The sequence below is a fragment of the Lipotes vexillifer genome, unplaced genomic scaffold, assembly GCF_000442215.2.
Source record: "Lipotes vexillifer unplaced genomic scaffold, Lipotes_vexillifer_v1.1 scaffold483, whole genome shotgun sequence".
NCBI lineage: Eukaryota > Metazoa > Chordata > Mammalia > Artiodactyla > Lipotidae > Lipotes > Lipotes vexillifer.
In genome coordinates this window covers 355926-382360 of record NW_006787688.1, presented here as the reverse complement: position 1 = coordinate 382360, position 26435 = coordinate 355926, and the positions used below count along the sequence as shown (strand labels likewise).

The 26435-nt window shown below is 39.8% G+C and overlaps 1 protein-coding gene across 1 annotated transcript in view; it reads right to left on the bottom strand.

Annotated features, from left to right (window-relative positions):
- CDH7 (cadherin 7) overlaps positions 1-26435 on the bottom strand; it is a 123732-nt gene that overhangs the window by 67500 nt on the left and 29797 nt on the right. The window lies entirely within an intron of this gene.

Sequence of the window (26435 nt, the reverse complement as noted above, 5' to 3'; positions counted from 1 at the left end):
TGCATGATTAACCCCGGCTACAGCTCAGGGGCAGCCCCTACTGATTTGCATTTCATATCTGGAACTGTCCCTTCTGTATGTCAGAACATTATGTTGAACAGAGGAACCTGAGGAAACTCAGAAATAATTACATATTTCCCTGAACTTCATAACCTGAGAAATACAGTGCTCAATCTGTAATTTCAACAATCTTTCATCCTCTAATAACCGCCGTGATTCTGGACTGCAATTAATACAAACGCAAAAACCCAATTTACCAAATAACAAGGCTGTTCACTGCCCTGCAGAACAACGTTTGCACTCTTTGAAAGACAAGGTTCAAAAAATATAAGATATGGGAAACTTAGGCAAGTGGACGCCCAGTCCATTTCCATCCTTAGCTGTTGAGGATACTGCTTTTGTACCACGAATTTCTCTAAGTGATTCTTCCATCGCACTGTAACAGCTGTGTTTATACTCGGCTTCAGAATACTTAAATACCTGATTTATCCTTTAGTTTCTGTAGTTTTCAGTTAGGACGAAACGATACAAAAAAATTAATTTCTGGCACAAGTTTTACTTTAGCTTTGTTCAGTGTGGAATTAACTAGTGAATCACTGCAGCATGATTATCCAGCATACGGAGAAGCTGTATTCTTGAAATGTAATGAATTATTTAATTTTCTTAAGTCATTCTCAGGGTGACTATTACATACATATCTCCCTCTAATTTAAGATGAAGCAAGCTAAGAATTACTATAGTTTGAATTACTGAGCACTCCTATGTGCCAGGAACTACTGCTAATGTTCTCTACATAGTAACTCATTCCACGCTCACACTGACTGACTGTATTATCCCTTTAACAGATGAGGAAACTGAGGCAGACAAAGTACTTTGCTGGTCATGCTGCCAGCTCTCCATGGCAGAGCTAGGAGCATGAAAACCATTAGGCTGGTGGAAAGCCCATCCTCCACTCCCTACAATGGGGATCCTGCCTCTGGGGGAGAAGCTGTGTCCTGTGAGGTGCGGACATTAAAGTTGCCACAAAGGAGAACTCAGGGCAGAAGAGTACAGACAACCACTCCCACCTGATCACTCCCCAAATCTCAAAGACGCTCAGTGTTTCCAGGAGTTTCCATCAACACGTTTTATGATGTACCAGAAGGGACCTTTCTTGACGTTACAGAACAGCAATAAACCACACTCAACAACACAGAGCAAAACCTTGAGTCCAGAGACAAATGCAGATGATAGGTGAAAGTAAGTTGCTTTTTAGCAGCTAATACCTCAATTAGTCCCCCCTACACACACTTCTCACAGTCATTCTCCCAACCCCTCCTCGCCCTTGATGACCACAGACATACAGAAGTTATACACAGGCTGTGTCTTTAATCAAAGGTTTGCTATCTCTCTAAATACCACTAGGGGCTCCCATTTATAGGACCAGCCCTTATGATGCATTTAACTAATTCCTATCAACTGACTGCTGTCTTCACAGCGTGGGGATACCATGTGTTCCTGGGGGTATTCAGGTAAGGGAGAGAGGATGCATTCCTTTCAGTACAGAATACACATGAAATCTTGACTGATCTCCAGCCTGAGCTCTGATGCTGTATCCGACGTTATGCGGTATTGCTAGTTGTTCTCCATTACTGACAGCGTAAGAAGTTAAAGGTAAAAAAGGTTCATACTGGGCTTCCCTGGTGGCGCAGTGGTTGAGAGTCTGCCTGCTGATGCAGAGGACGCGGGTTCGTGCCCCGGTCCGGGAGGATCCCACATGTCGCGGAGCGGCTGGGCCCGTGAGCCACGGCCGCTGAGCCTGCGCGTCCGGAGCCTGTGCTCCACAACGGGAGACAGGCCACAACAGTGAGAGGCCCGCGTACCGCAAAAAAAAGGTTCATACTGCTTGTTTTTCCACTCCTTCAAGGATCAGAATTCTTCTCTTCTACCTCTAACTGCCACCACCATCACTGCCCGCCCCCAACCTACACAGACACACCCACACATCTACTGCAGGAGCCCTGAAATCTACCACCCTCCCCATCACTGACAATTTTCTCTCAGCTGGGACCATCACTAGGCTTGTAACCACTGCTAAAATTCACGAGCATAAAGCTGCTATGAGTCTCGACTCGGTGTCCTTGCAAGGTTAGTGGAAGCATCTGCAGTTGAAAAGTGGAGGACCAACTCTGGAATTTTAAGATGGATACATACATAATTATCAGATGATGCAGACACTGAATCTGTGAGGCTACCCACGATACTAACCTTAATACGTGGGGTGAAACCCCATGCTGTTAGGAAAAAACTATTATCCTTCTGTGCTGAAAAAGCATGCTCAGAAAAGAAAAATGCTGCAAGTATAGAAGGACTGAATGGCATTCTTAAGTTAAGACATGTGTCTATGTAGCCCCACCCTTACCCTGCCAAACGCACACACACACTCATGCACAGTCTTTATCAATGATGATTATGGAATAGAGTAGGACTCTCCACAGTGAAAACCTCTGGCCAGGAAAAAAAAAATTCTGCGGTCCCACAATATGGTAAGTGAGCAAATAAGCAATAAATGAAAAACAATAAAAAACAACGATTTGCACTCTATTTGGGGCAGAGTAGAATTCATGTTGTTATGTCTATTTCACTTGCCAATATCCCTGTAAACATGATCTTGTAATTCATCTAAACAATAACAAAATCTTGATTAATCACCAGACAAAACTCACTTGTACTGTGTCCCTAAATCCTTTTCAAAATATTTGTTGTGACTCCAAAGTAAATATTTACATTAAATATATAAATTGTTTTTTGTTGTTGGCAAGTGAGCACAAACAGTAAGGAGCACAGCCCTCTTAGCTGAGTCCAGCTCGTGATAAGGCAAAAGAATAAGCAGGGAGATCCAAGTATTATGTGAATCCAAGGTCACTGTGCCAGCACTGTGTACGCTAACAATGTAAGAAACATGAAACTGTTGGACTGAGTTATAACCTACACAGGCCAGGATGCAAAGCATACTTCACATACACCTAAAGTATATTCTGTTTAGTCATCTGTTATGGCTCCATCATCCCCCGCTCGAAGGAATATCCATTCATTACCTCTAACATATCAACCCATTCTCCGGTCCCTCTGAACAATCATCCTAACTTGCAATCTTCAAATCTTTCACTTGGGCTATCACAAAACTCCCCAGTTATTTTTCACTTTTTTTTTTTTTTTTTTTTTTTGCGGTACGCGGGCCTCTCACCGTTGTGGCCTCTCCCCCTGTGGAGCACAGGCTCCGGACGCGCAGGCTCAGCGGCCATGTCTCACGGGCACAGCCGCTCCGTGGCACGTGGGATCCTCCCGGACCGGGGCACGAACCCATGTCCCCTGCATCGGCAGGCGGACTCTCAACCACTGCGCCACCAGGGAAGCCCTATTTTCCACTTTTAATAACTCATATCATCGAGTCTGTTATAGTGCATGTCAGAAATGATCTCCCTAAAACATGCACTGAATTGTGTCACACTCCTCATCAAATAATTGCCTCCCATGGGCTCTGGGTTTAACTCCAAATCCTAAGCGCTCGGCTCCATGTGGCCGTGTGCCATCTCCCCAGTCTCTCTTTCCTACCACATCCCAGAGGACCCTCTGTGTCCCAGGCACGTGGGTCTAGTTACCACTGCCTGAGCAGAGCAAGCATCTCCATCTTTTCCAGACACGTCCTCCATCATCTTACCCACCAACTGACAACCAACTCTACTTAATCCAAGTTCCCTCTTACTGAAGCCTTAACAATTCTAGTTTTCCCACATGGCATGTTGTTTGAATTTCTATGACAAAATGCTTTTAATTCTGCTTTATAATGAAAAAAATCTGGTTTAGTTGTTTTCCTACCCAATCCCAATCCCATCTTTAATGTATAAACTCCTTAAGAGCTGGGTTCTTTCTATCAACATATTCCACTTTCTGAATAAAAAATTTGTTGCAGTGAATTTAGTATATTTTTAATCCACACTGTAAAACAGGAGTGCTTGTTTTATTTCAATATCTATCCTTTTAAGTTTTAATAGCATTAAGTAAAAAGAAAACAAACTAAACAAAAAAACATCCTGTATCTCTGGTTTGTCCTCCCGAATCCTCTGAACCGCCGAGATGGAGTTCAGATACCTCATTTTCTATGCCCAGGGTAACTTGCACATTGGTACCTTTGTGTTCCCCAAGAGACAGAGCCCTGGGGAGACAGACATGCTTTCTTATTCCCGTTTTCCTAGGTCTTATACAGCACTTCTCTCTCTCTCTCTCTCTCTCTCTCTCTCTCTCTCTCACACACACACACACACACACACACACACACACACACACACACAGGTGATTAAGGAGGGTTTGATAAGACCCTTGGATGTCCTCAGATGGCAGAATCTCATGTCCTTGATTAATATTTTTATCCACCATTTATTTTTTAAATTTAAGATTGTAAAGAGCAAAACTAAAAACAGATCAATGCACTGCAGTTTCGACAACTTTCTTACATTTATTTAATAAACTAGGGCCTGATATGAACTACCTGATCTAGCACTTGCGATCCATCTGCTTAAAAAGTCTGAAAATGGAGAATATTCCTCAATTTAGCAAAGACTGAGGTAAAAAAAAAAAATTCAATATATTGACCAACTTTTCTTCCCTCTATGAATGTCTTCAACTCTGCTTGTTATCTGATCTTACTGCTGATCTTGTCTTTACTCTCCTAGTTCCCCTCCTCTATATTTATTTATATTTTATTTTATTTTTTTGCGGTACGCGGGCCTCTCACTGTTGTGGCCTCTCCCGTCGCGGAGCACAGGCTCCGGACGCGCAGGCTCAGCGGCCATGGCTCATGGGCCCAGCCGCTCCGCGGCATGTGGGATCTCCCCTGACCGGGGCACGAACCCATGCTCCCTGCATCGGCAGGCGGACTCTCAACCACTGCGCCACCAGGGAAGCCCCCGCTCCTCTATAAAATGGAGATAGAAATGCCTGTACTTGGACTTCACTGAACAGTTGTTAATACTACTTGAGATATTGCAGTAGGATGTGATTCGTAAAGATAAATTACTATAATGTCAGGATTGTACTTTGTAAAGCAATTATAGTCCAATAAAGATGTTAAAAAATTTTTAAATAGTTATTCATAAAACAAAGAATACAGACATAAGATGAAACTATTGGGACAGAGATAACGTTTATCATGAAAGTCTTGACACTAAAAATATAAAACTAAACAAAAGCCTCTGTGATCCTCACTGAATATATACGATGGAAATAATTAGTTATATTCAATTTTTCTATAACGAACATTTGAATAAGAAAAATGCAAAATGCATTATTATATAAAGGTTTACACTGCTACTACATTTGTGTACAGAAACGAAGTAATGAGGGCTGAACAAAATATACGCATATGTTCCTTTGAACACCATGTTAATCCATCTGAGAATGATTTATACTGAGTATTAGGCAAAAGATTTCTAAGGTAAATTTTCTACCACTGACTTACTTATTCTTGATTTTTTTTAAGTTTATAAATATACTACAGATTGTTAGAACTCATGCATTTTACTTTTGCTAAACTTGTACAGGTTAAAATTATAAGTATAGAGGGCAGATTTAAACAATAATTAGCAGAAATAAAACTGCTTGAATACACACATTACATGCAAGTTTTCTTTTCTCATTATGCTTTTTAATAGATATTTTCCACATGCCACTGGATACCATGTAATTATCAAGCTGTTGAAGAAATATTACAGATGAAAACAAGTATATGAGTAACTTTTTTTTTCTGGTTGAAGTATTCCTAATTTATAATTATCATTGTGGTCCAGGGTAACGGAACACAATTTACTTGGGAAGCATCTTTGAGGAAGATGTGTGGTTTAAGAAGTTTAGGTATTAATTATTACACATAGAATAATAAAGCAAAGGGAAACAATTCAGGAAGTACTTAGGTAAGGTTAAAACTGCCAAGAAAATCTCATTTCTTTCCTTTTTCTTTTAACCAATAGTAAATTTTAAAAAGGAGGGACTTCTATGATTATATTTATCCTCAGGAAAAGTTCACGCTAACTCAATGGCAATAAACATTCATTCTGGGGTCTCAGTACATACTGAGCAGCAATGGTACAGATGCTAGGTCCATGCAAAGCAACCAGAAGTATGGCTACTGAATCTCCACTCCGCTTATCCTGCTGCCTTGATTGCATTGAAATCCCAGTTTATCCCTGGTTATAGATTAGCATCCTAAATGTCTACCTAGCCTTGAACCTTGAAGTGAGGATAAAACGAAGTAATGCATTTGGAAGTATTTTGTAAAATGTCACTTTCTGTCCATATGTAAGTCCACATAGAGCTGTACAATGGAAACCTGCCCTTCCTTAGTGGGGGAAATCTTGCTTTTGTTTGAAAAAGTTCTACATTTCTGTCTAAGGCATGGTTACTCGGAGCTTCGCGTGAAGAGCCATGTCTTTTTCACCAGGGACTGACTGATAAGAGCTCAGAGAAGCATTTTCCATTCCACACAGCTACGTGCAACTCCCTAAAGAAGGCTCCACAGCACTTGTCCTCCCCTCTTGTCCTCTCTTGGGTTGCTGCCTCCAGGCCACATCCAAAACTTTCAGCCAACTTAAAAAATCTGCGTGGAGTCAAATTCTTACTGATCAAAACTCCTTGTGAGCTAATTTAATTGTGAGAACATCGTGTCTCTGATTCACGGCTCCCATCTACTGCCTCGCTCACTTCCTTCCAAACGCCAAGTCGTAAACCAGAAGCAGTTAGAAAGCAAACCCCTGGAACGCTTCAGCTTTCTTTGCAGGAGGAAGAAAATTTTGCTTTTTCTGCAAATATATGTCACAGGAGGCCAGAGCGCTGCTTTGCAAAGAGCAGTCCCGGGACTGGGTGCTATCAGTCCAAGTCAAGGTGAGTATGGAAACTGAGAAGAAGGGCTTAGCAACTTTCATAGTCATTTTACAGAGTAATTTAATGTCTCTTGAGCCCAATAATAATAATGAAAAAAGGGGGATTTAATTTTTTAATATAAGTAATTCATTTTTAATGTAGCAGCAAATTTATTAGGAGGTCAAAGAGAAGTATGTCCTGAGTTCTTAAAAACCAAGAAGCTTGCACACAAACAGCAACAATATAAAACTTGGTCCTTCACCACAGATCAGTTGAGAAGAACTGGGTCAGTGGAGAAAACCCTACGTGAAATCTCTTTTGAATGCCTGCAGGCAGTCACCAGTCTAAAACTCTTTTCCTGTCCCAATATCAGGGAAGACTAGAAGACACTGGCCTCCGTGGAGGTACAGGGCATTCTGAAGAGGCCATCCTTAAGATGGGCACAGATGTTTTGCACATGGCATTCTGGAGAAGGCATTCACATATATGTCGCAGAGGATCATAGCATCATGTAGTTGCAAAGTATTTCCTGAAGTCTTCTGCACTGCATGGCCTTGTGCGTTCAAAAATAGAAACAGTAACAGTTAAAACAATGGAAATACAATTTTGAAGTCTACTTCTGGGGGAGAAAACTTCAACACTCATCTGATTTAAGAAGAGACTATTCTATTTGCAAACAAAGCAACTGACAACGGATTAATCTCCAAAACATACAAATAGCTCACACAGCTCAATATCAAAAAACAAAGAAACAACCCAATCAAAAAATGCATGGAAGATCTAAATAGACATGTCTCTAAAGACGACATACAGATTGCCAACAAACACATGAAAAGATGCTCAACATCACTAATTATTAGAGAAATGCAAAACAAAACTACAATGAGGTATCGCCTCACACCAGTCACAATGGCCATCATCAAAAAAATCTACAAACAATAAATGCTGAAGAGGGTGTGGAGAAAAGGGAACCCTCTTGCATTGTTGGTGGGAATGTAAATTGATACAGTCACTAAGGAGAACAGTATGGAGGTTCCTTAAAAAACTAAAACTAGAACTACCATACGACCCAGCAATCCCACTCCTGGGCATATACTGTATCTGGAGAAAACCAAAATTTGAAAGGTTGCATGAACCCTGATGTTCACTGCAGCATTATTTACAATATCCAGGACATGGATGCAACCTAAATGTCCATAGACAGAGGAATGGATAAAGAAGATGTCGTACATATATACAATGAATATTACTCAGCCATAAAAAGGAACAAAATAATGCCATCTGCAGTGACATGGATGGACTTAGAGATCGTCATACAGAGTGAAGTCAGTCAGAAAGAGGAAGACAAATATCGTATAATATCACTGATATGTGGAATCTAGAAAAATGGTACAGATGAACTTATTTGCAAAGCAGCAATAGAGTCACAGATGTAGAAAACAAACTTATGGTTACCAAGGGGGGAAGGGAGGGTGGGATGAATTGGGAGATTGGGATTGACATATATATACTACTATATGTTGAATGGATAAATAATGAGAACCTACTGTATAGCACAGGGAACTCTATTCAGTACTCTGTGGTGGTCTAAATGGGATGGGAATCTAAAAAAGACTGGAGATACACACACACACACACACACACACATATATATATATATACACACACACACACATACATAACTGATTCACTGTGCTGTACAGCAGAAACTAACACAACACTGTAAAGCAACTATACTCCAATAAAAATTAATTTAAATAAAGAAGAGAATATCCTACCCTAACTTATCAATTCTGATACAAGGATAATATACATCCAATGTGGCCTGATGGACCAGTGTGGACAAAGATATGGAGAAACACAGAACGTCACAAATAACACAGACTAGGATGGGGAACAGAGAACAGCAGCTCATACAAGAGGAGGACAGACAGTGCCGAGGCCATTCAACACTTAAACTTACAAGTCAGATCTTGAGGGCTGACCGTTAACTCTAAATTCACAGTAACTATGTACATGTATTTGTAAGTTGTGATATCTATTTGGTAAACTTGGTTTCAAATATTCTTCACGGGGTATTTGGTGTTTGTCTAGTTAGTCCCTTTTGACATCTTTTTTAAAGTTACAAGTTAAAAGTATCCCCTTGGCAGGTATTAAAAGTACCAGGTTGAAAGCACCACTTCAGCTATGACCTGGACTACAGGGATACAACTGACATTACTCTTGGCGCCCAAACTAGATTGTCCTGGTAAAATAAATTTTGAGTCAGGCCTGTTTCTGTCTTCATCTAGACACTCAACATCTGTTAATCATCTATTCAAAATAAGTACGGAGTACATCCTACAGGTCAGGTGTATAGGTGTCTATGGATGAAGACAGAAAAGGACAGGGTGGCAGAGGCAAGCCTGAGGCATTGAACTAAAAAGTCCCCATGGTCATGAGACCATCTACGGAGGCGCAAACTGTCAGAGCACCAGGCTGAACAAACAACTGCAATTCTGATGACCACAAAAAAGAACCCACAGAAGGCTAAGAAATCATATAACAGGGAAACCAAACCAACCTCAGGGGTTCAGAAAAGTGCTTTTAAAATAAAAGATATTTAAGTTGAGACAAGAAGACTAGTAATTAGTAGGATTAGACTAGTAATGAAGGGCAGAACTTGATGTCCAGGAAGAAACTTTACTGAATGATGGAATACATTCCTTTCTCTGGATAGTCAGAGTGAGAAACACACAGGATCCACTATTTTATAATACAGAATAATTTTTGCATGTGATATATTAAAAGAGGCATCATAGTATAAATATATTTTACAATCTACCTTCTGTAATCTGCTTAATTAAAAAAATTTAAAAGACTGCAGAATAGTTCACTGATCTTAACCTGTTGTTTGGCTAATGTACTTATTATTTTTTGTAGTATGTAGGTCTCTTGCATCAGAATTACCTGGGACATTGGTTAAAAATGCCAATTTAGGGGCTCTATCTTAAGTCTACTGAATCAGAATCTCTTTGAGTTGGAAACAGGAATCAAAATTTTCAACCAGCATCCCAGATCGAAAATTTTGGGTCCAACAGATAATACCCCTCACACACAAACCTGCTTATGTCAATAATATCACGGTTGAAAATATAATAGTTAATCACTTTTAATTCATTTGTATTTATAACCTCTTCTATATAAGATTATTGAATAACATTTTCTCTGTGTTTTGATTTATTTATATATTTTACTTAAAAGGGAACTGTCCCTCCTCTAACTACCAATGATACAGGGAGAAAAGTACACAGTGTATAATTTACTTATCCACCAAATAGGATGTGGTACTTTAAACAACAGCTATATTTAAATTTTAAACCATTTTAAAATTATATCAATTTTCCATGGGGGGGGCAAACAATTTTATTTTTCACAAAATTCATGTTTCAGGAAACCTAAGAAGAGTGATAAGCAAATTTGTGGACTATTAGGTGGAAGTATGTTTTGATGATGCAAAATTACAAGGTATTATGAATGTAAACTGCATTTTCTGTACATAACCAGATGTACAGAAAGATGCAGGGATGCTCTTAGGTTCTAGGCATCCCTCCGGGACCAGAAAGATAAACGAAGAAAACAAAATGCTCTGCTTATATTTTAAATGAAGTTAGTACTGGTCAGAGGCAGAGAGGCAGAGAGAACATTAAGGTGATGCAAGAACTATATGCAACAGAATCCGTGACACTGTGTTGGTTTACCATATTTTCCCCACAGAAACGATGCGTGTCTGCTCAAAGAATTAACATTTTCATCTATCACATGCTTATTATAAAAAGACTGGAAATATAAAGCAAACAAAGAGAGCGGGAGTGGAAAGAAAATATTTATGATCTCAAACCTCAGAGGTTATTCTCACACCAGAGACTCCCCTCTAGGGGATCCACAGTGGGTCACCCAACCCAACCCCCTTCACCCCAAGGGCTGCAACACTCACTTCAACTGCTGGAAGTGCTAGAGTCGGTCTGCTCTCAGCCCTTTACCACTTGCTGTAAGAAAACACCCACTATTTGGAGAGAGATGCCTCCTCTAATATCATACAGCTTCCTGGGGCAGGTAGAATACACAGGACCAGGGACTAGAGTTACAGTGGGAATGTCCACGTTATCTTCACTCCTACTGACCTGCTTGGAGACATGTGCTTCCATTCCAAGAGCGAGGTGATTCCTCCAAGTTCATGGTATCCTCTGCCTTGTCTCTAGACTCCCCGCACCAAGGGACCAATGCACAAGGAGAAGCACTGACATCCTGGTAGGTGTAATTGACCTTAATCACCAGGAGCCTGCAGGCTTCCATTACACCGTGGAGGCGGGAAGAACAGGCTTAGCATCTGGGCACTTGGCTGTCTCCTGATACCCTCTTGCCCCATTCTGATGTTAAAAGGACAAGTGCAAAAGAACCTCAGTCCGAGGCAGGCTGGGTGATGAGAGGAAAATGATGAGTGTTGGCTGTAACCTGGAGATGGGCTACAACACCAGGGGCTGTAGTTCATCCTACTGACCTTCTTGTAAGTCCCACCAAGAAAAGAGGTCAAACGTGTTGTGTTGGAGCTGCCCGCTGAACTGATTACCTGAAGCCAATGGATGTGAGTGGGGCACGGGGGGCCTCTAGGGGAAGTCATGGCAGCCACCCGGGTCAACTTCCTACCTGACCCCACGAAACACTGGGAGTGCCAGGTGCTGATGCTTCTCAGCTGAGTTCTTCCTAAACACTGTCACTCACTTTGGGGATGTTTACAAAGTTGGCAAATTGCAAAAACAACAAAGAGAGCCACTTTGCCAAAGGTACTATTTCTTTCTAGGGGGCATCCCACAGCCAATGAGTGGCTGACTTAAAACTTCTCCCACTCCCCTGATCCAGGACAACTTTGAAGAGCCTTCCCAGCTCCACAGATCTGCAAAGGTTAGCCCCCTTCTAGGCTGCAACCACACTGCAGTTCAACTCCTCCCCCCGCCCAGCCCTACTTCCCTCCCTCCCTCACAAGGCTTCATTCTGAGAACCACGCTAATAACTCCCCTACAGGCAAATCCCCGTCTCAGAGTCTGTTCCCTGGATGCAGGTAACTAACTCAATGACTAAAGAATGGCAGAGCTTGGCTCTCTGCGGACATCTGTCCTCATGCACACCACGCCTCCTCCTGCAGGGGCACAGGAAGGTGAGAGGCACATTTGCACAATTTGGTGAGAGATCTATATGTAAAGATCAGAAGCAGAAGCCACCGAGGAAGGAGCTTCAGGGCGGCAAAATTCATAAAAGACGTCACCCCAGGCAGAATGCCGCTTGTTTCTTTCAGTCCACACCTGATACACTCTTATTTTTCCCACGCTCCCAAATGCTTTGATTTTTACCAACTTCACTCTGTGAATGAACCAGTCACAGGGGTAGGGAGGATCCTCTGTGGGCTTTTTCATTTGGAAAGAGGAAGAAGCAAAATGGCCTTAACTCACTGAAACCCGGAGCCAAATCTCAACGCATTTCTCCTCATACAACCCCCTCAAGTTCTCCACGCAAGTGTCTTCTGTTTACCGAAGTGGGGCGACGCCCAGACCTACTACAGAATAGTTCAGTTAGAATATGTGTCCACGGGCACAGGCTTTTTTATTATTATTATTATGTTTAAAAGCTCTCCAGGCCATGCTATTATATACCCAATGTAAGGACTACAGACCTAAAGGAAGAAAGGAATGCAGAAGGAGCTGAGAGGGAAATAGTTTTCCATTTTACTGATAATATCATTTTGAAAAGCAGAGGAAAATAAGTTTATTAACTTGAAAAAGAAGTGAAAATAAGTATGTCTGCAGAGCTTAGCCAGTAATTTGCCTGAAAAAAATCTCTGACATAACTGCAATAAACACCAAAGCTTCCTAAATGAAAAATAAACCTGTTTCCCATGTCAGGACCTTCCATGGGATATGTAATTGTCTCATCTAACATATAGCAGGTATAAGAAATAAGAAGGCTATATTTTGGCTCAGGTGACCTAAGAAGAACTAAGACACATTTTCTCTTCTCTAAAGAACAGTATCATTTAAAAATACATCAGAAAAGCCAAGTCCCTGCTGAGCCTTCTCAGCACCCAAGGCAACCACAGAGGTGTCAACACCCTGCCTTCCTGCTGCTGACAGTCTGGATTTCAGCGTTTAAAGCCCTAAAGATAAAAGTTTCTATAAAGAAATGTAATAGAGTTAGTAAAGCTATAGGAACGTAGGGGAGTAAAACTTGCCCCCCCAAAAATGTCTCTTTGGCATGTGGATTATTTTGAGCTGAAAACAAGACCCCAAAATTTCAGGAAATAACTCTGACCTACTCCCTGACTGCCTAAAAGAATTTTGATAGAGGGCCTGTTCCCCGAATAGAGCTATAACCAAAGACATCAGCAAAGGATATCAGCTGGGTGTGGGGTGACGAAACTAGGCAGGGCCTGGAGACCAGAGGCCACTCTGTGCCCCATTGTCTCTGCCTGACCCAGCAAACACTTGTTTACCAAATGTGTGCTTTTATGGAAAAGGCTTCCTCCCCCATTGAGGTCCCAAACCACTACCCCCAACATCCTCTGTTGTCTTTAACTGAAGATGGTAGTTAAGGTGAAGGTTTCAGCCATTTTGGCAAGTGTCTCAGTTCTCCTGAGTCTCTCCCATGTATATATGTTATTAAACTTTTGTTTGATTTTCTCCTGTTAATCTGTCTCATATCAATTTAATTCTTAGACCAGCCAGAAGAACCTAGAAGGATAGACAAAAATTTCTTCCTCCTGACACCAGCTCACAGTTTGGTTAAAATAATTCAACAGAAGTAACTAGTTTTTGATTTAAAAATCTATGTCAAGAGCATACATAAAGTAACTTTAAAGGGTACCGCAAAATAGTCTGCTACCTAAACACATCTGGCAGGACAAGGGTACTTATTTTAAAGAAAATTTTATTAATGATACTTATAACGTCTGATATCTTAGGCACAAATTCAATTAGCGTCGCTTACAAATACACACTCTAAGAAAACCCATTGCTCTCTCTTTGAGATTTACAACATTATACATTTGCTCTGCTCTTCATCCCATCACATTGCAGATACACGGTTTAGATGTACTATTCTATTTCAGTCTGAACCACCCAAAACTCCTTGCAGCAGTGCTGAGATGATAATGATTTCCTGGTAGAAGCCTGCTACCGAGGGATATTAATACAAGGAAACATTCCTGGAGGGCATCATTTTGGGTGGGTATTTTCTATTTTGCTTCTATTAACTAAAACTTCCTTTGCTGCAGACCCCCCCCCCAAAAAAATAAAAATAAATTTAAAAGTGCCAGCTGAATCTCCCTTCTTTTACATTATCTGTGATTTAAAAAAAAAAAAAAAAAAAAAGTCCATACCGGAATAAACATGTATGGTTACGTGTCAAATATAAAACAATTAGTAATCACTGCCACTAGCCGATTCTGGATTCAATACTATGTGAACCGGGACCACTTTAACCATGAGGAAGTGATGACAGAAAGTTTTCCTGCTGGCGATCAGATCCAGTCTAACTCAAAATCCTATCACTCCTGTTAAAGAATGTAGCTCCTCTATTCCTTTCTCTTGCACTTTTTTGCGTTATATTTGCAATCCTGACTTTTAGCCATGCCGCTTCACATATTGTTTTATAGCTCCCTTATTCAAATAGCTAATACTGAGAGCTAATATTTATTGAGTGTAATTAGGTGCCAGACGCCGTGGTTAAAGGGCCTTTAACTCTCCTAACAAACTTCTGTAGCAGGCATTATTGGCCTAATTTTATACACGAGGAAAGTGTTATTTAACAGGATTAAGTGCTCTGTCTAAACTTACATAAAAAGGTCAGACTTGAATCTACATCTTGCCAACAACAGAGTGTATGCTACCCAATCTCATCTGTACCATGCTGCCCCCAGCCTGTCTCCCACCATAAGAGATGAATGACCTGAAAGGTCTTAGATTCTTGCATTCCCCGATATGAAAAACCCAACCATTAGTAAGGCAAAATGTCAGCTTATAGCTACTGAACTTCTGAATCCCTTCCCCGCCCCATGCCTCCTGGTCCTTTGAGCCTTGCCCCTACACAGCTGTCAATTCCCAATGTTCTGCCTCAATAGCCCACCACCTGTCATTTTGTCTCCACCTCCACCCATCTCTGCCCTGAATCGGGATTTCATTATTTCTCACATGATTTAACAGCAAAACAAATCATGCTGTCCAAAAACACTCACAGACTCTCGACTCGTCTCCCCTCCTCTAACACAGAGTGTTAGGTGACTGTCACAAGCATCTCACTGAAATACAACAGTTGCATCACTCTCCAGCTCAAGATCATGGATGGCTCCCTACAGCTTTCCACAGTAAAGATCAGCTTAGCATTCAAAGTCTTCAATGGCACGAGCTCAATGACTGTAAAGTGCCCCATAATCATATATTCCACCACAAATGAAAAAGAAACCTGTATGTTATCATTTTAAGATGTCACTATTTGTACGAGGCATCCCAATTTCTGAAGGTAAAATGTGGCAGGGGGGGAATGCATCTTATAATTGCTAGAATGCGCTGTTCTTTGGTTCTTGTCTCCTATTTCCTACTTGTCATTCTCCCATAGTCTTCCTACACACCCCCTTCTGCCCTGGAATGCGACAGGCTTTGCAAAGCGAGACACATTGCCTAAGGCTTTCTACAACAAATCCATCAGATTTCATACCAAAATTATTCCCATTTTGCATTTATCTAACATGAAAATCAAGGAAAGTCAAGTAAAAGTGAAAAGAGCACATGAAACATTGAACATCATATGTTACTCAAGAAAACGTGATGACACCAGCTTCAATAAATGACAGGATTTTGTTTAGTACTGCCATGGCATGCATTTTCTCCAGAACATCTTTTAAGATGATCTTATTTATTTATTTATTTTTTCAAAATCAAGTCTGCATTGCAATCACACTGAGTGACAGGCTCCTCTGGTGACAAGTACAGTGTGATGAGTTGTTGTGAGCAATTTATAGTTACCACCACTAACGAAAAACCTCACCTAATTCTTGGAGTGCCAATCTATAGACCGGACTGTACCAAGACTGTTATACAAGTTTTTAATGCAGTGAAAACTGTTTCTGTTTTGTAATGAAATGGAAATAAGTGTATTCGCTGTAATTTCTCATACGTATGCATATTGATAAAGGAAAAAAAAGTCTCAAACTTTGTGGGATGGAAAATGAGACCCCCACCCCTTCCTTACAAACACTCAAGTTATGAAGGATAATTGTTAAATCCCTCAGCACAAATAGAAGAGAAGGAGAAATCAGAAGCTGGATGATTCATGGAAGAAGGGGAAAGGAAAAACTATTAAACCCTTTAAGCAGGGTCTCAGAGGTGGGATAGCCAAGGACAGAGCTTCAGAGGAGGACTGGTTAAGTGCAGTGCTGAATGGCACTCCCCATGGCTTCACATAAATGTAATAACGATATATATTTTTTAATGTTGCAAAATGCTAGGTGTAATTTTTTATGGAAATCAGTAAAGAGCCGAGTTTTGGTACAGGCCAAACAGAATCAGCCTGCATGGATGAGGGGGCCTCTGGAAACTGGTTAACAATGAAAATAGTGAAAAATGCTCTCATCTGCAGCTCTAGAGGGCTCATAGCTACAAGATTACAATGCAACTCTGCTGCCATGTAAAGGGATAAAAAGCTGAAAAATGTATTATTCTAGAATACAGTATTATTCCTATACTTATCACCTTAAGAAGAAGAAACACATATTCTCCCACCTGCATTGTATTTGTCTGTTTGCTTTTTAATATAAGGCGAGAAAACGAAAACCTAAATGACACACAGCCCTAGGGTGAAATACCGCCTACTGTTTTTACCTATGACCTTCTCTGAGGGGATAGCACCAGAGCTTTTTCCGGGTTGAGGTATTTGACTCCTTACACTTGCACTCTACAGACACTGACTTCCTCGTGAGCCCCAGAGGGCACATCAGTTCAGTCCTCCAGGGTACAGAACCAGAACACCCTGCCTTTTCCTTTTCTGCTTCTTTTTTTCCAGTTCTCTGAGATGTCTTCCAAATGTTTTGCCACCACTCTTGAGAAAAGAATGGCTGCAGCAGACATTCTGGTACTCTGTGGAATGCAGCTAGAGCTTCTAAGAGCCATTTTTTAACACACAGAATGTCAGCCTCAGGAGCACTTAAGAAACATAGCTAATACACCACTGCAAAACAAACAGTTAATGTCGTTTTCAAAACTCAGTATCCAAGTACCATATAAACAAATTAGCATACTAAACAGAAAAAAGGTTATTTAGTCAAATGCCATTTAATTAAAAGCCAGAGATATCAATTTAAATAAAGGCCAAAGAGAAACAGACAAGGATTAGGAGAACTGGAGAACATATACAACTATGAGGGCAGAAGGAATCCAAACTCGTCAAGTTGTATCTGTTTTCTCAATAGTTCTGTCATATTCTAAACAAATTATAAAACTAGTGACAAGAGTTTTGGGACAGAATCCTAGAGTAAGCATTCAATTGCTATTATTATATACTTGATCACTTAACATGGCCCCTAAGAATTCCAGTGGAATGTCTGGCATCAGTCTAAATAGACAGTGTCTGTGACCAGAACGTTTGGGGCCAAGGTTTGGTCCCTCTGCTTATTAGCTATGTATATAACTTTCTTTCAGCTTTAATTTTTTCATATATAGACGTTAACTAATGATAATGTTTCCCCCAACCTCAAAGAGGTTCTGTGAGACTCAAGTGAGATAATGTATTTAAAAAAAAAAAAAGTGGCTTACAAACTACAAAACACTAAATAAAGAGCAGTGTTTATTATGTTAGTGCTATCTGATTAAGAACACCACATATAGAGTCTCAGATGAAACTATTTTACTTATTTGTATGTATATATGTATGCCAAGAGCAAACTGATTAGAAGTGTAACACTGAAACATACACATAAGCATGTATACATGTGTGTATATATACACACATACACATACATAAAAATACATACACTCATACCTGTTTTATGTTTCAAACAGAGAAGATAAGCATAGGGACCAAAAGACAGAAGTGTCCTTTCTAGTCTACAGATTAGATCCTCCTTAAAGCATTGTACAAATTTATAAGGATTGTTGCTTCAAAAGCAAATTACTGAAATCTTCAAACATTTTTTCTTATTTCTGAAAGCCCTTTTGTAAAGAGTTGTTTTTTTCTGTTCCGTGTCTCTAAATAATGTACTATTACATATACCTACAGTGACGCATTAAAGTATATGATGCTTTGTAATTTAGTGGCTGCATTTTGAGCTAATTACCTTTCATAAATAGCCCACAACGGCTTTTCTACAAAAAGCACTAAGATCATTTAGAGCAATATTTTAAAAACTATTTCTGACTACCTGGGTGAAGAGGAAAAAAGCAGTTAGAAGCGGGAGAGAAGCTAAAAACAAGTGTATTGTACCTTTTTTTGCCCTTCACTCCCAAAGCGCCCTGTTAATGACTAAGCTTAAAAGCCAGCTGCTGCTTCATTGAGTCATCAATCCTACTGCTTGTGCTTCACCATCAACCAGGTTCAATAAGTTGTTTTTCTCACCCACCTTCCATGTTTAGGGATTTGAATGATTCATTAACGAACATCTCCAGGTGGATATCCCTCAGGCAACTTCAAATTCAGCACTGGCAAATTGCATCTTAATCTGTTATTTCCCATCCTGAGCCAGAAACACTGGATTTCTCATCCAGGGTACAGCACTTACTATGTGGAAGGCACCTTTGCTGATGCTGTGGAGACAGCAGTGAAAAAGTAAACCTCTCTTCCCTTTTCTGCATCCCTCCCAACCTTCTCAACCCCACATTTAATTGGAAACATAATGACTTCACCTTCCAAATAAATGTTATTCATTTTATCTTTTTTACCCTCCTTCCCACGACCTTATTTCAGTCCCCACCACCTCTTACCTGAAATACTTAACCATCACTGAACTGACCTTCTGCCACGAGTCTTGACCCCTTCAATTTAAAACCCTGTGACACAAGCAGAGTTAGCCTTTCTGAAGCTCAAACAGGCTCGAAGCTATCCCCCAAAGTACCAAAAGACAGACAAACAGAAACAAATAGAAACTTCCTTAGCAAGTATATTAAAATTTCATGATATGGCTCTTGATTCGTGGCTGCCTCTCTTCTTTTTGCCCTGTTCTTTGGCCATCTGAATCACTTACAGACCCCTTAACAAACTGTATTTTCTCACATCTCCACGCCTTTGTATTGGCTACTCCTTTGGGCCAAGAAATCTTTTTCTCTTGTCCCATTTATTTAGGGACTGCTTTCTCATCCTTCAAGGCTCAGCTGAAATATTACCTCCTCTTTAAAGACTTGTCTGATCTCCCCAGGCTTCTTTTAGTGTACTTATTTGTCTACTGCACATTTATAAAACCCACTATCAGACAACACTTAAAGATTATCTTCACGTTTCCTCACTGTGTTGTGACCTACAGAAAGGGCAAGAATCGTTTTCTGCATATTTATATCCTCCGTACACAGCCCCATGGGTGTACAGCCCACGTACTTCATAAATACTCAAAGAGTAAATGAATGCATGTCCTGAAAAATATTCATGATGGCATGACTTCTCATAGGACCATTACAGAACCACGAATTTCTCTTCTTTTAGAGCTCCTTAACCCCCAAATTTGGTTTTCAACCAGGCCCATTTTCTTAGCTACATGGAAAATCTGAACTTGGATAGGGTGGATCTGTCTAGAGTCTTATTAAAAACTTTGACTCTCATGAACTAACCATCCGGGGATGGTTTCCATCTTACGAAAAGCCGGCATAACTCTGTTTCCCCTTCTTCCCTAAGGACACACAGAAAGAGCACTATGTTACTCTCTAGATTACACAGCTGTCTAGCAAATGGCATCGTGAGAAAGGTCCGCCCGGTCAGTGAAGTGGTGACTTTCAGGAAGCTGTGAACCACTAGAAACTCGAGCATTTGTACTAGCTGAGCAGAGCAGCAGATGGCCCCGATGAGCTCTGAACCGGATTATCTCTAAATATACCTGCTCATACCAGCATGGCTTACAGCTGCCAAAGTGAACTCTACACATAACGTGGCAAATAGAGTTTCTTCCTTCCTTCTTGCTTCCCTTCCTCCTACCCTCCCTCCTTCTCTTTCCTTGCCTCTTCTCTCCCCCACCCCACCACCACTTTCTCTTTTTTAATTTCAGATTTTGTGTGTGCATTATTCAGGATGAGCAGTTTGATAAAGCCAGCTTAAACTTAGTGATGAGGACCCCAAGTGCTTTCCTGTTTTAAAACTGCTTGGTAGGGCTTCCCTGGTGGTGCAGTGGTTAAGAACCCGCCTGCCAATGCAGGGCACATGGGTTCGAGCCCTGGTCCGGGAAGATCCCACATGCCGTGGAGCAACTAAGCCCGTGTGCCACAACTACTCAAGCCCGTGAGCCTAGAGCCCGTGCTCCGCAACAAGAGAAGCCACTGCAATGAGAAGCCTGTGCACTGCAACGAAGAATAGCCCCCGCTCGCCGCAGCTTGAGAAAGCCCACGTGCAGCAACAAACACCCAACACAGCCAAAAATAAATAAAACAAATAAATTTTTTTAAAAAAGCCTGTTTGGTATTTAAACCTCTTTGATGATTTGAGCCAATAATGTAGAAGTTGGTATACAGTCCAGCAGAAGTAGCTCTAAGTAATGAAAATTCCACTGCGCTTGAAGGTTTTTGAGGAGTGAGAGTCATGTGCATTAGTGGTACTTAATAAATGTTCACTGAAATAACCACCTATTATTTCAGGTGCCCATTTTATACCCAACTCTGCACCAAACCAGCCACAGTCCAGATAGTTTAACTTGAATACGTTGTTCACTTGATGAATCTGGATCGATTCCTGATTTATACAAACTTGTTTTGTGTGTGTTCAAACGAAGGACAGAGTAAGGAAAAATACTGAAAAAACAAAAATCTTTAGAGCTAATATCTACCTTTCTTCTTGCTTAAGATTTTAAGGCAAGACTTCAGTGCTTTCATTTCACTAAGATCGATCCCACCAAAGAGTAAAGGTCATTTACGCTTCCCCATTCTTCACACTAACTGGTTACTTCCTTTGCCTTGAGTTTCACCAACTTATTCAGGAAATACATCACCCATACATCTATGGAGTGCAAGAGTCCTATTAGTCTCAGTCTACTCAGAAACTAGTTTCTTAGCTATATTCATCTGTGGAATATATTTTAAAAATACTTATATCAGACCATCTGCTCAGTGCTGAGAATGCAAAAATGAAAGACAAAGATCCTCCCTTAAAGAGTTCACCCAAGAAAAGAGCCAATCCCACAAGCAGGGAATTATAGCTCTGCCTTTTTACACTACTGTCCTTGCCTTTATGTATCTGGACAGCCCATCCACTCTTTTATAGTGTAGAAATCAAAATTAAAGCAGCTCTACTTTTGTTTTTCTTCTATCTATACCCTTATCACTTAGTCCCAATCTGAAATTTAGACTAAGATTTCTTGAAAATGTGTGACTTGTATTTGATAACCACTCTACATCCTCATGCTTGTAAGAAAGTTTCTGTCATATCTTGTGGAATGAATGGCAAATACTAAGTAAATTTTTGTTAAATTACATTGAACTTATACCAAAAAGACCTCTACCAGTGAAACAGAGCAGGACCCTATGGTCCTTCCCCCACCATGTACTCCACCTGCATTTTGTTTGTAGAAAAACTTTAGCCAAAGAATAAATTTAATCAGAAAAGTGAGAAAAATGCAGAAGCAAAGCAGAGCAGTTAAACAGGACAAAATAATGATAGTTTAGTTATTCAGTAAAGTCAAGGACCTTTATTTCTTCCTCAAGGGCTATCCATAGGCCATATCCTTTGAGTCATTTTGTACATACTGAAACTCCCACCAGGTGAAAGAAGTTAACTACATGATGACCAGAGTGCAGCTATGACATAAGCCACAATTCCAAGAACTGGCCTCAAAGAAACGGAAACAAATCCACTCTGGAACTAAAGATTAACTATACTCAAAACAATCAAGATGACCCTGATCAGAACACTGCATGACCAATTTCCAGATGACTGTCAGAGCTGACTGTGCCATTTCTACATGTAGCTCCCTCCCTCCGCCTATACACCCCTGAAACTCCCTTTAAAAGCTCTTGCCTACTGACTGTCATAGGAGCGTCAGCCTTTGGACACGAGTCCACACTCTCCCCTTCCGGTCTGGCCTCCGGAATAAAGCAACCTTTCCTTTCCACCAACCTTGCCTCTCGAGTATTGGCTTTTGAGCAGTGAGCAGCCTGACCCCACTTTTGATAACACCAGCAGCAACAAAAACAATGCAGAATAACCACCTCCCTCAAATCAAAGTTTCAGTAATCTTCCTTAGACCACTGAGCACCTAAATATATGCTGCGTAATTCAAGGAATTTAAAACATTAATTAAATGAAATGTTTTGCAAGAAAAGCCCTTTCTATTCATATAAACGTGCATACATATACATACATATCAAATTTCTACTAAAATTAAAAATACATACTTTTTGGTAAAAATTTCCAAAGTGTTTCATGCATGACTTTCAACCTGCATATGTCAATAAATGTTGCTAATGATAATTATCCTTAATTTGTTTTGATAAAAACACTGAAAATGTAACAGTCTTTTGTCAGAAATAATGAGTTTTCATTGATGGGCATGAAACCAAGGAAATTATTTGACCCAGAGAGTTATCAACGCTTAAAGCTATCCTTGTACAACATGATTTTGAACAAGAACCCAATCCCTTCAGAGACATTATGTTAATATATTCAATTAAACATTTTTCAGTAAAGATTTCTGGTTTGCTATGCAGAGGTGGGTTTACTCTGAAGCTAATGCACCTTAAGATTTTAGGCTCCACAATTGCCTAGACCATTTCTAAGACCCAAGGGACTGGGGGGAAATGGTTGGCTTAGCAATGTAATTACAATTTTGTAAAACATCCAAAAGCAATTGTTACATTTTTTTTCTTGTGAAGCTTTAGGACCCACAAAACATGTACCTTTTTCTGGTTATCACCTTTTTCAATGTTAGGTGTGCTCCTGAAACATCACATATCATATCAAAATGTTGAGCTTGAAAAATAGTTCCTCATCCCTCCCTATTATACAGTCAGGTACATTCACTGTAGAAACACAAGCCCGAATCTGTGTTAAATGCCATGGTGAAAATTTCATCATTACCAATTCACGTTATAACCATGCTAATGGGAAGCATTAACTCAGATTTACTACCACCATTTACTTCATGTCAGATAATATCTCTGGGCCTAGGGAACCAGACTCTACATGCCAATACATGAGAATCATGTAGCTGCAATGAACCCTACAGTTATTTATAACACATTTAAAAGTGAATGTTCAGTATCTTATTACATTACTTTAAAAAATTCTTTTGCTCTTTATGATCAAACATTTTATTTCTTCTATTTAAAAGTTTAATTATTTTGTAATCTTTGTTTTATTTCCTTGCGTGGAAAAGAACTCTCTTTCTAAATCAAAGCACTTTACAGTCACAATGTTCATGCTTTTTCTTAGACTATCAAAATCAAAGTAAAATACTCCCTTCATAATATATACAATGAACTCTAAAACCAATGACCCTAGGAAAATGATATATATTTGGTTCCCTAAACACTATTAGACATTTTTCCATTAAGTCTTGTTACTTGAGTTTCTTTCCAAGGATTTTAGATGTTCTCCTACATATTATATAACATCCACTACATTGGGAACAGCTGTCTTGGAACAATGGCTAAGAATATATTGTTAATGTATTTTCTACAAGCATTGAGTTTAAGAATGAAGTTCTTAAATGACCAGAATTTGCCTCAACAATAACGTAATGAATTCCATGCTATCACTTTAGCCAGACATATTTTTACTAAATTACACTGAACACAGTATATAATCTCTACCACACTGCCCGCATATTTTTAAGGAAATGATCCAGTTTTCATGCTGTCTCTATTGATAACTATATGTTATATTTGTCCCTTTTGTCTGAGAATTATCCAATACAAATATGTATATTTTTACATGACATATTAATATGGCACATATGCTTGTTTTGTGTACGTCACGGTTCTCTAATAAATAGTATCATAAAAATTGTTAGATGCAACGTATTGGATTTGGTCAAATCATAGTTTAAATGCATTGCTTTGTAAGTGGATCACTGCAATAAATTAACCAACTTCTAGTTAACTGAGGATCAATCCAAAAGCCATTCATTGAACTGTAGTTACTGCAAACATCATAAAAGAACACAAGTTCAATTTCCTAATTATCTGTTTCTCCGCCTGTCTGTCTAGTGAATAGGTTGCTCCAGAAGGGACTTATGATGGCTTATAAGGATGCTAAGTACAACAAGATACTAAATAAATGAAGCAAGGCAACACTAGAATGATAAATGTGGCAATACAAAAAGGTTCAGTAATAAGAGGGAGTCAAAAGATGCTACCAGAACTTTTTGCCATGTTGTTCTTTTTGGACGATCAATTAAACTCATAGCATCCGGAGAGGTCATGGGCATTCTCTCTCCAACAGTCGTGAGGATGTGTTTCTGAGGACATTTTTTCTTTCAATATACTTCAACTGCATTGTCATTATATCAAAGAACACTTTACTAAAAGCAATTACACAGGGGCCAGGTGGGCTGATCCCCCACTTCCTCCCTGCACTCATATGCTACTCACTCCAAACCAGCCACAGCAGCCCTTTCTAGTTCCTCAGACAGATCAAGCCACCCTCTACTGCTTGGATTTACTTTCCCCAGGTGTCCACTTGGTTCATCCTGCACCTCTCTTTGGGCTCTGTAAAAATACTATGTTCAGTGAAGCTGACCATTCTTTAAACAAATTACAACCTCGCTATGGACACTCTTTATACCCATTCCCTTATGCATTTTTCTCTAGATGATTTGTCAGCATCTGTCATGCTCTACTTTTATTCATTTGATCTTGCCAGGGTTCCCCGCTAGGATATAAGCTCCACTCTACTCTTGGAGCCTTACTCCATCTTCGGTTTCAGCCGTTATCACTACGCCCTAATTGTCTCTGCTCAGAATTTCCACCAAGAAAGCCTGATAAAATGTGGCGTTGCACAATTGTGAACACTTTGCAAAGTCTAAGTCAGCGATCCTCAAGATGTTTGCTTCAACCCACCAAGGTCCTCTTGAGGGGCCATGAAGAGATGGGTTAGAATTTCCATCTGTACCACTACATTTTCCATAGAAACCCTTTGCACCACAAAGGGCTTAGTTAGTGCTAGAGTTAGTGCTAGTACCTGACTAAATTTGGTATTCATAAGCTAAAGCTAGGATGCAATTATCATTTATAGACTCTAACTCAACATTCTACAAGAAATCTGGTTGCCATGATACAGTGCAGTGTTTTTGCCAACCTCCTATATCATATATGCACATGCAATGAGTTGAAAATTCTGCTTTCAGAAAGGATGCTGTATTATCTCCTACATTTTGAGCTTTTCAGAATTTTCAACTATTGATGTTCTTGCTTTGTCATTATCTTACTGTTAATTTATCTTCATTGACATCAATTTACTTTTCCTCTGGTTTATTTATTTAGGGGGATTAGTTACCTAATAATTGGATGTTAGAGTGTCCATGTATTATGGTCCAAAATATAACTCATACATATCCTCTTTGCTAAAGTAGGTACAGCTTAACTTTGTTATTCCTAGATTCTGTATTCATGAATTCACCTACTCGTTGTCATTTATTTGTTTGTAGTCATTTGTGGACATGTGCAAAGCAGCAAAAAATTTGAGTCTCCTGGTTTGCCCATTCCTAACCAAGGTTAAACACTCTGGCTTTCCTGTTTCAGCTCTCATATTGTAAATAAGGGCTTATTTTGCAGTCTATTTAGTGCCAATTTTTGTGTATTTGTGTGCTTTTTATTGGTGTTTTTGCTATTTAAAGTGGTCCCCAAGTGTAGTGCTGAAGTGTTCGTAGGCACAAGAAGGTTGTGATGTGCCCTAGGGGGAAAAATATGTGTGTTGGCTAAGCTCTGTTAGGATACGACTTATAGTGCTGTTGGCTGTGAGTTCAATGTTAATGAACATTCAGTGTTCACGGCAACTTTATAGAACATAATTACCATAAATAGTGAGAATCAACTGTACAAACATAACCACCCATCCAAAGGAAAATCTTGCTCCATTTTAACACTTTTGTTATCCTTATATTTCATTTCTACCTACAAGTAGAAATCAACCAATAGGATACTTAGAGACCAAGGACGTTTGCCCTGTTTAAGACAGTACCTCTCCCTCTTAAGTGGCAGACAGATATTAAAATGTGGCAGAGGAATGGTAAGGAAAGGGAAAGGTGAAAATGAAAAGGATTTGGATTGCACATATGCTGTTATGTATTCCCTTCTGATAACATCATCTTTTAAAATACCTAAAAGGTTGACTTG